Raw genomic sequence first — 14,956 nt, 5'->3', positions numbered from 1 at the left:
AAGTAATGTCTTAATTTAATTAATTTCCCCTTCCCTATTCATCAATCTTCTTTTGACTTAATTTAACACCTTTTCTTGCTTTCACCTTAATCATAGGTTACCCTGGTGGATGCAGTTTCACAGGAGAATCCAACACTACTGAAAAGGTTTACTGAGCCTCTAGCATGTTTGGTTTTCATTGCTAGACATTTTTAATGCATCAGTGTAAATCTCTGATTGCCATGCCATGGTAGCAATTGACAAGGTTGCATAAGCATGCTGTTGGCTATATAATTTCATCATTTTCATCCATGAACCATTTTTTTTCCTGCAGAATTGGTGTAGTTAACGTCATCAAAATCCAAGTTGAGTCCTAGTTAGAATTAAATTTGTTTAATTATAAAAACTGAGCCTTCACTAAAGTGTCAAGTGTATGTCGGCAATCCAAAAACTACAAATCAAGGGTAAAATAATATATATTCTAATTTATACCATCATCCATGAGCTCAACACGGATTTGTATATATGAATTGTTTGCTTTCACAGAGCTCTAAAACTGTGACTCTTTACACTCATAATATTTTAATCCTAATGTCTTCCATGCTGTAGGTATTAATTTATCTTACTGTGACCAGGCTAGAATCTTTATTGCATGCAAAATTTCTTATTCATCTTAGGATCTCCCATCTTCTACTAGAGTGGCTTATATATAACAGGTAAACTGAATTGAGTTAGAGAATAGAAGAAGAGCTCAGTCCCCTTGATTTCACAGTAAAACAGTGGAGGGACAGAGACTAGTCTTCAAGACTGTTGAATACCAGACCCCTGTCATAGTTATTAATTCCGCATTTATTATTTATCTTCATCATTCTAGCATTACAAAATGAAGTTTTTATTGATCAAGTAATAATATGTGTGGCTAGGCAAGATTATCTCAGAACTTCCAGATCAGTCATACTGATGGGATGGCCTAGCCATTCCCTACCAGAACCCCTTAATGCAACACAGTTTATTGGGTGTGAGAGACTTTCAAGTGAGCTCATAATCAATGACCAGTAAACATCTCATGGCAGTCCGAAGTGGCATGGACCCTCAGAACATGAATCAACTCCCTCTTAGCTCTACTGCTGAGCTTTGTTCTCAGTGTCTGTTTTTATCTTTCAGCTGTCTGGCAGTTTGGCTACATTTGTGCAAAGAAAAGGTATGCACAGTTGATTTAGAAAAAGGGTTTCCCTATAAATGAAATTTGCATGTATGAGAATGTTTGCTTTTAAAGTCTTTAAAATATTAACATTTTATTCATGGTGATATGCAATTTAGCAGTTTGGAATATATGACTGTTTGAAGAATGTCTTTAGAAGTTTCATGATTTTGCCATGCATTTTGTAAACACATATTTCCCAAGATTTGCAAGAAGGTCATGGATTAGATCTATGACCCTGATGTCATGATAATTTTGGCAACTCTTCCATGCCCATTCCTTGGATCTCTCTCTCCCCTCATGTATAACCACATCAGTGTTGGCTCATCAACTGTGCACAGTCCCGCCTCTTTCCTGTGAGAATAAACATTTCATCAAATAAAAACAGTTTCAAGACTACGGTTTCCTTGGCCAAAGTTAAAATAAAAGCTTTCCCTTTATGTAATTAAGGCAGAGACAACTGTAGACATGTTCTAAATCCTTAAAATGCTCAATCCATCCACAGTCCCCATGTGCCCCAGTGGAGCCAAAGTCATCTTAATTATGTATTCTAGGTAGAAGGCAAAAGACCAAATCCTGCCTCATCCGGACTTCAAAGCATTTCAAATCTCATCCACATCTCCTTGGTTTTTCTTTCACTTAATATTAAGTGTTCTATCATTATCCCTAAACTTTCTATTGATGTACCACTTTTTATTTAAAGAAGTAAAAATTGCCTGAATAAATGAATGATTGAGACCATTTCTCCCCAATGCCCAGTTCCCTCCTTGGGAATGAAGCATTTCATGTTTGTAACATAATTTATTGATGCACTGCCTTAGTCAAGGAGCATTTCAAGGGAGCCTGAAGGGCCTAGGTAATAGCGCAATCAAACAATGTGCCCAAAGCCCTATGCCAACAATTTTTATATATGTCATCCAGTTAAAAAGTACCCTATGTAGCTTGTAAAAATTAGATATTAAAAAGGGGTTATCAATAATCTGAAAGATGTATATGCATGGTGAAGAAGGTACGTATGAGGGCACACATTTGTGTGGATAAAGAGAATGAAAAAGTAGAGAATGATTGACAAGTAGATGTATATAATTATTGAGAGCCTACTATGTCCCAGGCATATTTGTAGACACCAGAGATATGTGCAGTAGATGAAGACAATCAATACTCAGCCACCTGTAAGCAAGGAGTGGGCAGTACAGAAATAAATTTGGTCTTTGATATACTCTGCTGTGAAGCCAAGGAGTTTGTTGACACCATTCATATTGGTTACTTCCCAAGACACAGAGCAGAATTTTAAAAGATGGAGGGTAGGTACAGAAGGGCCATGAAAGAATATTCAGTACTGCTCTTTTTCTCATTTCCTCTGCAGTGCTATTTGCTGATACAGTGTTGACTCTTCCAGGATGCAGAGGCTGTCGGGGAATCACAGTAACTAACCATACATTTGGATGACTCTGACACTGGGTAGATCATATGACGACAACTCAGTGCTCAGGAAGTATTCAGGTTTCTTCCTAAATAATTATACTCCTGAATAACTTAAAAATTATGTCCCATGAACGGAATAGGTAGCTTCATTTGGTGTCACTGTGTATCAGTAACTAAATGTCTTTTTAATCTTGTTTCTAATTTTGGAATGAAGGCTTTAGAAACTGAAAAATACAGGGTAGTGAAGTATAACCTTTATCTTACCCATTTCTTATTTGAAATATGCTTGAAGTTTTGGAAAATCAACAAAAACTAATTGAAAACTAAGAAATTAAAGGGTAAAAATCCTGAGTTATGTCTCTATGCACACCACTGTCTCCAGGACCTAGAATCATGAGTACACATGGAACCCTTTAAGTATTTGTTCAATGGGTTAATGAATTAGTTATTAGTTTCTCTCTATGGCAAAATGGTAAGTACAAAGGACCCTGAATATCAGGTAGTTTGGCCATGACCCATGAGAGGAATAGCATGATCCATATGGCTCACACCCAATGTGAAGTCATCATTCATCATTTACATATATAGAACAAGAGGTGAGCAATGAAGAGGAATAAAATGAGTGAAAAGAGTAATTTCATGGAGGACTTACTATGTGTTAAGCACTGTGCTACGTCCTTCATATAAAAGTCTTATTTAATTCTCAAAACAACCCTATAAATTAGATACTAGTATTTATTCTACAGATAAGAAAACAGAGCAGTTAAGTGTAAAAAGCAAATCATTCAAAAGAAATAGAGAAAAATGAAACAAAGTGTTGCTCAGGTCAGAGATATAAAGTGCCAGAAATTAAATTCTCCCTAAAATGCTGACATATTAATTTAACACTTTCACTAAAAATCACAACCAGCAACGTGCTACTTAAGGAATGTGTGTGCATGTTTGCACATGTATGCACATTTACATCGGATGATAAAACTAAATCCCCCTTTGGAAAAATATAATGAGCAAATCCAGAAAATTGTTTCACCAAAACCTCCTATAAATGATCTCAGTTCTGTTTTGGAAGAAACTACTCTCCAAGGAAAAATGAAATAAGCTTTACTTTCAACATTCACTGTCTTTCTTTGCTGTTCATGAATAAATTGGGCTAATTGTTGAAGGTGAGAAGTGATGGTTTTATGATATATATATTACCGCCCCAAAATTATTGGTTGCCAAATTCATCATCTTTAACCAACAAGTTAGGCTAAATCTAGAAGAAACAGTTATGATTCTCAACGTGCAGTGCCATACATACTTTGCAATCCCCATATTTATTTGCAACAGGTAACTCCAGTTACCGAGTCCACAAACCTGAAACACTGAAGGAGTTTCACATATCACATAACATTTCAATATTTAATATGTATTATAAGCATATCAATTTCTGCATATAAAGAGTGACTCACACATCATGCATTACCATGTCATACTAGTTCTGAGGAACAACAGCTTTCAATTTAAAGAATAAAACACCCTCCAGCTGAAGAAAATTCTCACATTACAACATGTTTAAAAGAATCTATTCCAGTTGTGGTTGGTTGTCTATGAGAAATCTTTTTCATAGGGGGAAAAACTGAACATTCCCATGTGAAAGTCTTTCTTTCAAGAGAGAAAAAAAAAGCTGTACATTGCATTTTATACAAACTAGGTGAATTCAAAATGATGGATCATTTCAAAAATATTCATTATACTATTTACTTACATAAATGTGGTTGTATAAAAAGTAAAAAAAAGGAATGCATTCACAATTGGTTTAAGTAATTTTCTCTTGGCAAACCACCATATAAAACAGGGGCGTCATGGCGCCACAGAATTCTGAATTGTGGTAGAGCATCATCAGTACACATGGCATTAATCTTTGTCTCGTTGCAGGAGACACCCTTGCTTGCATTAGCAGGCTGCCTCTTAAATGGAAGATGGTGTAATGTAACTCAGGTTTAAATAACACAATAAATAAAATATCCATTTCTCTTTAGTCTTTCTTACCAATCTCTTCCAAGACCTCTTTGTTAAAGTGCTTCATTGTCTACACATTTTAATGCAACTAACAACTTTTTTGGAAGGGTGCAGAGACTCCCAAAAGAGCATGGTAAAGGAAGAAGCTCAAGGGGTTAATATCAAAATTTAGTATTTAACATGTTAAGCAATCAAAATACTTAAAAAAATATGTATGTGAATGTTGCATTATTACCCCACTTTGTTGTCTTTTAGCAAACTGACAGTCCCAATATTTTGGAAATCTCACTGTTTTATATCACTTCATCCTCTCCATGACAAGGGGAACATTTAGCTGTCTTTAATGTCTTCTAATTAAATACACAAAGCATTCTTAAAGTCTTCTTTCTCCAAATATAGATATATTTTAATGTAACAGATTTTTCCAAATGCATTTTTCTATTGAACTGAGAAGCTTTCAGAAACTGTCCCCATTGAACACAATGACTATTTAAGGAAACAAGCTATTTATGTGGAAATATTAAGAGGGATGATTTTGATAACCCACACTCGAGGCCAAAATAAGGATCATTGGGACTTTTACTGAAGAAGTTAATGGAGGCCAGGCCATTGGCAAATGACCTTGAAATCCCTAGATGTAGCCTCAAATTGGCTTCAGCACAAGCTTATTATTAATGCAGACAGCTAGTTTATACCATGAAAAGCACATGGTATCTCTCTCTCCAAAACCATAGCTGTCACTCAGGCACCCGCAGATTCAAATAAAAGCATTAATGTGACAGCAGTTTTACACTTTTACATATTTTTACTAAATATCACAAGTTTATTAATCAGTATTTTATGTTGCCTAAGAAAATTAGAATTCATCTGCTCAATGGCAGTTTTACATATGTATATTTAAAAATTACTATATAAAAGTATTAAAATAAAACATATTACAACACTTGATTTAGATTTTAAATTGTATTTGTCTCTCCGATTAGTAATGCCCCAGAGACACATATCAAAAACCTTTTATTTTTAGGTACCTCAACATGTTAAAACTATTTTCTCTAATGTTTTTGAAAATTGATATATTTCAGAGCTTGCACACACACACACACACAGACACACAGACACACAAACACACACACACACCCTCTACCCAGTCAGAAAGGAATTGTTTGCTCAGTTTGCAGATATGAAATCATTAGGGACTAGATTTCACTACGGGAAACCTGAGTATCATGTACTGTAAATGAAAAATAAAGAAATAAAGCCTGGGAAGTTAGAAGATTATTTTTTTTGGAAATGCATGTTTGGAACTTAAGAAAGAAAAAAAAAATTTAAATCTTCCAATGGTAAAGCATTAACAAATACTTTTTCATATGAATAAAATCTGTAATCAGTTAGATAAGAGCAATGTGCCTTTTTTTGGCATTTAATCAAACAATGAAATCATATACACATTTCCTGACACAAAAGACAAATGATGTAATAATCTGAAGGAGTTTCTCTATCTCCTTGGAACTTTGCATACTTGACTTGTTTTCCATATTTTGTGACTTTAAATGGTGGGAAAATTATATTAAAATGCTTGTAGCAGTTCCTCTAAACTAGCATCCTTTTTGTTTTATTGTATTTAATATAAAAGCAGCAATTATTTGATTTCAAAGTTATGAAAATATGTACCTTATGAGAAAACAAGCAATTTAAGCTTTAATTGGTGTCATTTTTCACAGAACTGGCAAGATTCTTGCATCCCTGGCACGTTGTTTTTCTATAAAACTGCAGAGCTGCCTTCGATGAATGTTTTACGAACGCAAAAGTTGTTATATGAAGGTATATGCAAAGATGCCTGGAAATACAAGATTTCTGGTGGGAGTTATTTACAAAAGATGTATTTCATTTGTTACTGTGTGTGTAACAACTCCTATTATTCTAAATGTTTCTCTCTTCTCAATAAGATTGTTCTTAGCTCATGTCTATGAGCCATTGGGACTTATGACTAAAGTAAAATAAAAGCGGACGCTTTGATGAGGAAAAAACAGAACACTTGTGAAAAATGTAAAAAGGAATTATAATTTTGACTAAAAGGAAACCCTATTTTAATATGTTGGAAGGTTAATGCTGGTTTTAATCAGAAGAAAGATAATATGCAATATATACTGGGAGGCCTGCCTTACATAAATTACACATAGGCACCACAAGACTATTTCCTGAAGTGTTGCCTTACCATGAATACCTTCACTCATTTTGTTCATATTACATATTTCCCACATTTTCCAAAATAACGTTTTGTTCCAAAGGACGAATGTTTTATATATGTATTGAGATATTTCACCATCTTTTCATTTCTAAGGACGTCAGTGGTTTCCACACCTGGGGAGGTATTTCGTTGTTTTTTTTTGTTTGTTTTTTTTTTTTTTTTATTTTCCAATGAAAATTCAGAGAGCCACTGCAAGGTCAGAATAAAGGTAGAGAATCTGTGTTTTTAAAAAACGTTTAGTTGGCTTCTACGAACAGCCAGATTTGAGGGAAACTGCAGATTAGTGGACTTTATGCAGATAGTTCTTGTTGGACTGGACATTAGGATACATAAGTATTCTTTCTATTGTATTTACATCTTTGTCTTTTTTTCAATGTTGGCCATTTTTGTTAATAACTACTGTTAATTTATACTCAGTGTTACTGTATGCCAGGCACTGAGCTAACTACCTTGTACACTTGTATCCCAACAATCCTATAAAACCGTCGAAAATTTATTCTTTCCTCTTTAAAGATGAAGACACTTTTTGTTAGGGAGCAACGTACAATGGTCCCACAGCAGGTGTTAAACAAGTAACTAGAATCTAGGTTTGCATGACTCTAAAGGTCACTTTTCTAACCACTGTTCTATACTAGAAGATTCAAACAGAAAGAGAGCTGCACATGTTTTGAAAACCTTTTCATGTTGGCTACCCAAATTAAATATTAGCACTGCTAGGAATGATGTGATCTGAACTATCTATATCCCCCTCATGAGTATCATTATTGGTTTGATTCAATTTTGATTCACAATGAACCACCCAACACTGATTGAATGGTATTAGAACAAGCTTTCCATTGCTGCCATTTTCCACAAATATCAATAGTAAAAGGTTTTAAATAGTAGCTCAGTAAGAACAAAAGTATCTGTATGTTCAGTCTTTCAATTACTAATCCAAGGCTACATTAAAACTCTACCAAGACATGACCAAAGATACTGTTGGAGAAGTTCAAAAGATTTTGTGTGTGGGGGGGGGGGGGGGGGGCAAAAAGAGTATCAATGAGTATCACTTCCAAATGAGTATCAATGAGTTGTGCATCTTTCAGAGATGTCCTCTGATCCTGAGAATTTTCCATGATCTTTCCAGTTTGGGTTTTGGGTCCCGTAGCACTTTGGGATCACGCCATTCAGAACACTAATCTGTGAGTCGCTGAGGGGCAAGGCTTCTGCCACTTTTCTCTCTATCCCCAGATATAAGCATATTATTCTGAGTATGCTAATTTTTTTTGTTCTGTAAAGGGCCAGATAATAAATATTTTAGATTTTTCAGGCTGTATAATCTATGTGCCAAGAACTCAACTTTGCTACAGAAACAATCAAAGATAGTAAATAAATAAATGGGTGTGATTCTTACCAATAAAACTTTATTAATGGTCACTAAAATTTGAATTTCAAATAATTTTTATGTTTCAAAGAATAGTAGTCTTCTTTTGATTTTTTTAAACCATTTTAAAATGTAAAAAAGTGTTCTTGGTCCATGAGCCATTAAAAATAAATAGTCAGTAGGCCAGATTTGGCCAGTGGGCCATAGTCTGCTGATCTCTACCCTAAGCAGTCAATACACATGGTTGGCTGGTTGACTGGCTAGATAATTGTGAGAAATTAGTTGCTATTTAGGCTGAACACATGATGAGGGTATGCATGCGATAAGATAAAAGCCTGTGTAATGACATTCAATTTCCAATATAGAAATAATTATAAAGGACAGAAAAAGTACTTCTAAGGTAGTAATTAGTAGGCAAAGCCAAAATGACGCAGAGCTACATAATTAATATCAAACTAAAAGATTTCTGGGTAAATTCATAATGCATGTAGACTCACACAATATAAACTATTGCAGTCTGTCCTCACCAACAGGCAGGGACTTTGGGGGCCTGTTAGCTGCTTCTGTGATATCTTGCTCTCCATCCTGATTGATCTGGCTTTGGGAAACAAGGAAATTCTATTTCTATGTCTGGTTCTTACTCTCTGCTCCCCCACCCAGGCTCATAACCAATTATTTTATTATTTGAGCACATTGGCTGCTATGCTTTCATGTGACTCTTTAGGCAGATGGGATGTCTTTTGCAAATAATTGTACTGTGCTCTGGCATTCTTCATGTTACTATTTTAGCATTGAAAGAAATTTTTAGCTTGTGATGAGAAAGCATCTTGCAGGACATGGAGTCCATCCTGGTGGATGGTAATTGCAGGACTATGCTGGTGCCAAAGGTGAGGATTGGGACTAGGGCAATGGTGGAAGTGATGCACCTTGTCCTTACCTTCCACCTGAAACCCCAGATTTCAGAACAATTCATCTCTCCATTCCTATTAATCCCCACTGAGAAAATTAAACCATAAGATTTGACATTAATGTATGACATCACATTCTAATATAGGTTTCTTAAAATGGCCAGTCCTAACAGGCACAAAACCCTCTCCTCTTTCTGACATTGCTGAGATGCCCGAACTTCTAGAAGGCAGAGAGTCAAGTCCCTGATCCTTTTTATATTGGCCAGACCAGGTCATTCAGGTACTCAGAGGGTATCTCTTTTCCCCTTCAACGTGAATCACTCAGAAATAAGTGAGTGCATGAAGGCTTACTAGGTTTACTTATTAGGAAAAGTGATTTGCATTATTTTAGAAGTTATCCTTTGAACTTTGTGAACTGGTATCTGGTGCTGTTTACAAAGCATTCTATCTCATCTCTGAACTGAAAGTACTTGATTCCAAAAGGAAATGGTGGATGGCATTATGATGTGGGGGACCCAAGACACGTGCTCAGAGCAGTCATCATAATGTGTGATCAAATATTTGTTTCCTCCATTACTTCTACTTGTTATTTATCACCTATAAGACTGTGAATCTCACAGGAGTTAGGATTGTATCTGCTTCTGCAATACAATAAGACAGGGCCCAGTATACAGTAGTTACTCATAAAATGCCTTGAACAAGTAGTTAAAATGACAAAATCTGACAAATGTTCACAGTTGTTTAGTTATAGCAAGAAACAAAAACACACCTCTTATCCTATACATATCACAGTGCAAGGAAAATACTAGACAAATGTCTCTGCCTTAGTCCAAGGTCTTCTCCTTTCAAGCACACATGTATCAGCTTCTGCTCAACTCCTCACTCCTGTGATTTTGACCTTTTGCTATACCTGTATCATATGCCACCTTCCTTACCAGAACCCATATTACTTCACTGGTTTTCTCCCCCTACTTCTGTCTTTAAGTACTTTCATAGCTTTTCTGGACCTAAATAATGTCTCCAACTTCCCAAGGTAACACTTCCATGGTACATGCCAGTAGTGAAGATATCACTAATTATCCTAACTGCTATTAATCTTAGAATAAAGAGGATGACATTTATATACAAAATACATCCATTGCTCACTCCCCTTAACACTGAAATAATGCTGTCATCTCATGGTACATACCATGAAAGTCTCAGTACTGGACATGTTCATCTGCTCCTGGTCATTGGTCACAAAGTCTAAGTCTCCTATAAGACATCAAGAAACTAGGCATACTGATCAGTGGTGACCAGATTTCTCAGAGTTTTTGAGTGCCTATACTAAGAAAACAGTCACAGAAGTATGGGATATACATACTGGATCGACTGAAAAGGAAAGGTATGATCATTAAGTTACACAAAGGCAAATTAGTTAAATCACTGAGGTCAACTACTAGAAATATAAACTTAGCAATGTTGTACAAAAAGAAAATTTAATGTAAAAATATTGACTGTCTCGTGAAATCTAGAGCTAGGGTTGTGGCCAGGTCTCAGGGAAAAGATGCAGTCAAGAACTTACAAAGATGAGGTCTGTCTTCTCTGCCCCATCTCTCCTCTCTTCTTTGACATATGTTCAGTTCTTCTCTGGTTTTGAGCTTTCCTCTGCCTCTTAGACCATATGGTCTACCTTTATGACAGTGGAGGAAATGTAGGCCATACTAGTCCAGCCACCTGAGGCTCCAAATCTCCAGACAGGGATTTCTCAGTACAAGTTCTTATCCCTGGACTAGTACACTATTAAGCTGCAGCCACATAGAAGAGAGGGGGTGAGTAGAGGGAAATTTCTGGAAAAGTCAGTTGAGGGGTACCTCACAGGCAATGTCATAAAGAATGTACCACAGAAAACTAAGTATGAGCTAAAAATGCCTCACAACCCCTGATTTTAATATACAAAAGAACTCCCCTGTGAATGGAGACTAGGAAGCGGGAAGGGTCACAATAAGGGACATGTAAGTAATTCTCTCTGATCCATCAGGTCAAACGTGAAGGGGAGTTCTGACATCATTAGTTTTCTCTAAGATATCAATATTTATTATTGGATGAATCCTTAGACTGTCACGTGTTGCCTCCTCATATTCCATTCTAAGTGAAGATTAGAAGTGATGGCAAAATGAGTACTTGTTAGGACTAAATTAATTGGCCAAATCTAGGAAATTTCTCAAGGAACGTTGCATCCCAAGCTCAAAACGGGACAATCGGCAGATTGTACTTACTGGTTCCATGTTTACGTATCATGTTCAGGAAGTTCATTAATGACTACAGATATCAAACTAAATACTATGAGGCCCCTTTAATGAATCTCAGGTCTTAGTAAATGTCTGTGAAACAGTGTTGACTGCTTTCAGCAATACTCTGAAAGTCTCAGTACTGGACATGAATGCTGCTGAGACTCATTGCTCTTCCAGGCTGAACATCTCTGCTTTTCCAGGTTCAACCACTTTGGATCCTACTCTATGAGCCTGCTACTATCTCTTTTTTTTTTTTTTTTTTTTTCTGATTTTTTTTTTTGAGACAGAGTCTCACTTTGTCGCCGGAAAGGCTGGAGTGCAGTGGCGTGGGGCAATCTCAGCTCATGGCAACCTCCGCTTCCCGGGTTCAAGCAATTCTCCTTCCTCAGTCTCCCGAGTAGCTGGAACTACAGGTCTGTACCACCACACCCGGCTAATTTTAGTGTTTTTAGTAGAGACGGGGTTTCACCATGTTGGCCAGGCTGGTCTCAAACTCCTGACTCAAGTGATCTGCCCACCTTAGCCTTCCAAAGTGCTGGGATTATAGGCATGAGCCACCGCACCCAGCTGCCTGCTACTATTCCTGACCCTCACTAATAAGCACTGTTCTTGTGTACCACGTTGTTATTTACAGGAAATTTGTATACTTTCTAGTGGTCACATTTTATTAAATATCAAGTCCACCATGGTATATTTAATGAGGTCAGCTTTCCTCTAATACGTTCTATAACTTAATTGGTCCCTAGGACAATGTCCTTCTCCTTGAACCACCTATAGCTCCTTAGCTTAGAATCTGTGTAATGTATCTACTTGCTCAGGCTTTCTGTGTCTCACATTGACAAGGTAGACTCTTCTTTTTTTCTAATCTGTATTTTGTCCCTTTGTGCTCTATATGGCACAAACTGACTGAAAACAAAACTCCTATGAGGCAGAAAGGGGTCTGCCACCACATCTCTGCTTAAACGCTATTTAAAAAATCCTGCCTCACTGCATATTTCAGCAGCATATTTTAACATTTCACACTTACAGTCATGTCTTACTCAAAGGTATAGGAAAGTGATGCACGCACACGTTTGTTGGAAAGTGAATAATTATAATAATTATCTCTGAGAGTTCGTGAGTAGCAGAGGTAAGTGGATGTTTCAGGAGAGGTAAGAGAGGAAAATAATCAAAATGGTGATTTTCAACTGTAGGTAAAAGGGGTGGTGATATATGCAAGTCTTCAGACCACTTTTAATATACTTAATAAACAAGCAGCCAGGTCGGTTAGGGCTAAAATCAGCCAAGGAAAAAAAAAACGCAGAGGTACTATTTTGTGTGTGCACAAAGTAAATTTTTAATACTTCAGATACTTTTCAAATAAATACTCTTTCGGAAGGAAAATTCTGATTTCTCATTAGATTATCAATAGGAGAGGAGAAATGTTTGACTTTTCAAATTAACACTGTGAAAGAATTCAATGACAAAGAAGGAACTAGCTGAAAAGCATAGTACTGAGATTTGAAGGAGTAGGAAAAGATTTGGGCTGAATTCTGTTTTGTTTTGTTTTGTGTTTTTCATAGTCATTCCTTTCTATAATCACTGCCATGAATCTGCATGCATCTAGCAGTGAAATGCTGTATATTTTCAAAGCTCTAAAAATTCCTCGAAATAGCTCCAGTGGTTCAAAATATGCATGATGATCAAAATATCCACCTATAAATACTGTGGGTCTATCACATGATAAATAAACATTATCAAATATTTGTACATTCACATATGTATATAGAAAGAGTAGAGAGAAGAGGAGGCAGAGAGAATATTTCTGTTAATGCTTGCAACTAGTTGGCAAATATATACCCCACAATATGACTACATTGCTTGGGACTTATGGGAATATGTCTTTCTGTATTGTGTACATACACATAAACATAGAAATTGGAATGTTCATATGTACACATGAATACATATTTTAAATAACATTTTAAATGCATTTTGAAAATACATATGCATATACATACTCACACACATTCTGAAATGCCATCATTCAACATAATTCATGATGTGTATTGCAATGTATCAAAGCAGAAACATATTCCAAAAAGAAATACTCACTGGTGCAATTAAATCATAAAGGAGTTTAATTTGTTCGCTTAGTAGCTAAATGCTTATTTCAACATTTTGGACAGCAGTTTCTTTAATGAGACTGTACCTGGAATGAATTAAATTCAGTTATTTTTTAAGCTCATGAGTTAAAGTGTTTCCTTGGGGACTGCACTTATGCTTTGATGCATTTCAATGAATACTGTTCTTGAAAATGCCTATTTCGACTACTCTGAACTTGAAACCTGAAAAGTATTCAAGATAGTCTGGTTTATGAAACTGATCGTTATATTTGTGAGCCAGCAAGATAGGATACTCACTCTCTTCTCATATAACAGCCTTATTGAGATACAATTTACTTATCATATAATTTTGCCATTTAAACGATATAATTCAATGTTTTTTAGTATATTCACATAGTTGTGAAACCAGCTTTAGATTTTAGAACTTTTGCATCATCCCAAAAAGAAACGCTGTATTCACCAGAAGTCATTCCCCATTTCCTCCCACCTCATCCTAACCCAGGCCTAGGTAATGTCTAATTTGCTTTCTGTATTTATGAGTTTACTTATTCTGGATATTTCACATATATGGAACCTTACAGTATACTGTCTCTTGTGACTGGTTTCTTTCACTTGGAAGAATATTTTAAGTTTTATCTGTATGGTAGTATATATCATCACTTCATTTGTTTTATGACTACATAATATTCCACTGTATGACTATATCACATTTAATTTATTCATCATTTGATGAACATTCATGTTGTTTCCACTTTTGGCTATTATGAATAATGCTGCTATGAACATTTATGCACTAGTTTTTCTGCAGACATATGTTTTCATTTATTTTGTGTATATGGCTAGGAGTGTTACACAGACAACTACTGGGTCCTATGGTAGCTCTATTTTAAATCTTTCGAGAAACTACCAGCCAGTTTCCAAAGTGGCTGTCCCATTTCACATTCCCACCATCAGTGTATGAGAATTCTAATTTTTGTGATCATCACGACTAATTCATCAAATCAGTGTGTTTCCTAATGCTGGACTTGGTGCTTTCCTGTGTTCTCCTGATGGGCTTATGTAAGCACAGCCACAGCAGACAGAATACAAGCCCCCTGATTTCCTACACTTGGAAGTATGGCCAAAACATGCTACAGACCCAGAAATATCAGCTCCCCTTCAAAATCACCATTAAAGTTGTCCCACAGACACTGTATACACTGAATTTCATCAATTGTAAAATGAATGACAGTGTTCCAGAGTGAACTAGGCCACTTCCACAGTTGTTTGTAGAACTAATGGTTTCCATTTGAATCCTGTTTGGCTCACCAAGCTCCATGGCAAGCTAGCATATATATAAGGAGGCACAGATACCTTAGACAACCTTAATATATTTTAAAAGCATAAACCTTATAACTGTATAAGTAGTAGCCTTTGAGAAATGTATCAATTTAATGAGGGAAAATAATCTACA

At 36.0% G+C, this 14,956-nt stretch overlaps 1 long non-coding RNA gene across 1 annotated transcript in view; it reads right to left on the bottom strand.

The window, feature by feature from the left end:
• Positions 1-14,956, bottom strand: part of LOC116556892 — a 391,699-nt gene that overhangs the window by 51,178 nt on the left and 325,565 nt on the right. The window contains exons 6-7 of the long non-coding RNA XR_004271230.1: positions 13,493-13,589; positions 10,690-10,797 (exon numbers count right to left, since the gene is read on the bottom strand). This is a non-coding gene — a long non-coding RNA (uncharacterized LOC116556892). The remainder of the gene's footprint in view (positions 1-10,689; positions 10,798-13,492; positions 13,590-14,956) is intronic.

This window comes from Sapajus apella, unplaced genomic scaffold (genome assembly GCF_009761245.1).
Source record: "Sapajus apella isolate SASKATOON/1434 unplaced genomic scaffold, GSC_monkey_1.0 scaffold18, whole genome shotgun sequence".
In the NCBI taxonomy this organism is placed as follows: domain Eukaryota; kingdom Metazoa; phylum Chordata; class Mammalia; order Primates; family Cebidae; genus Sapajus; species Sapajus apella.
The sequence above is the reverse complement of the archived record's forward strand: the minus strand, read 5'-3'. Positions and strand labels throughout refer to the sequence as shown.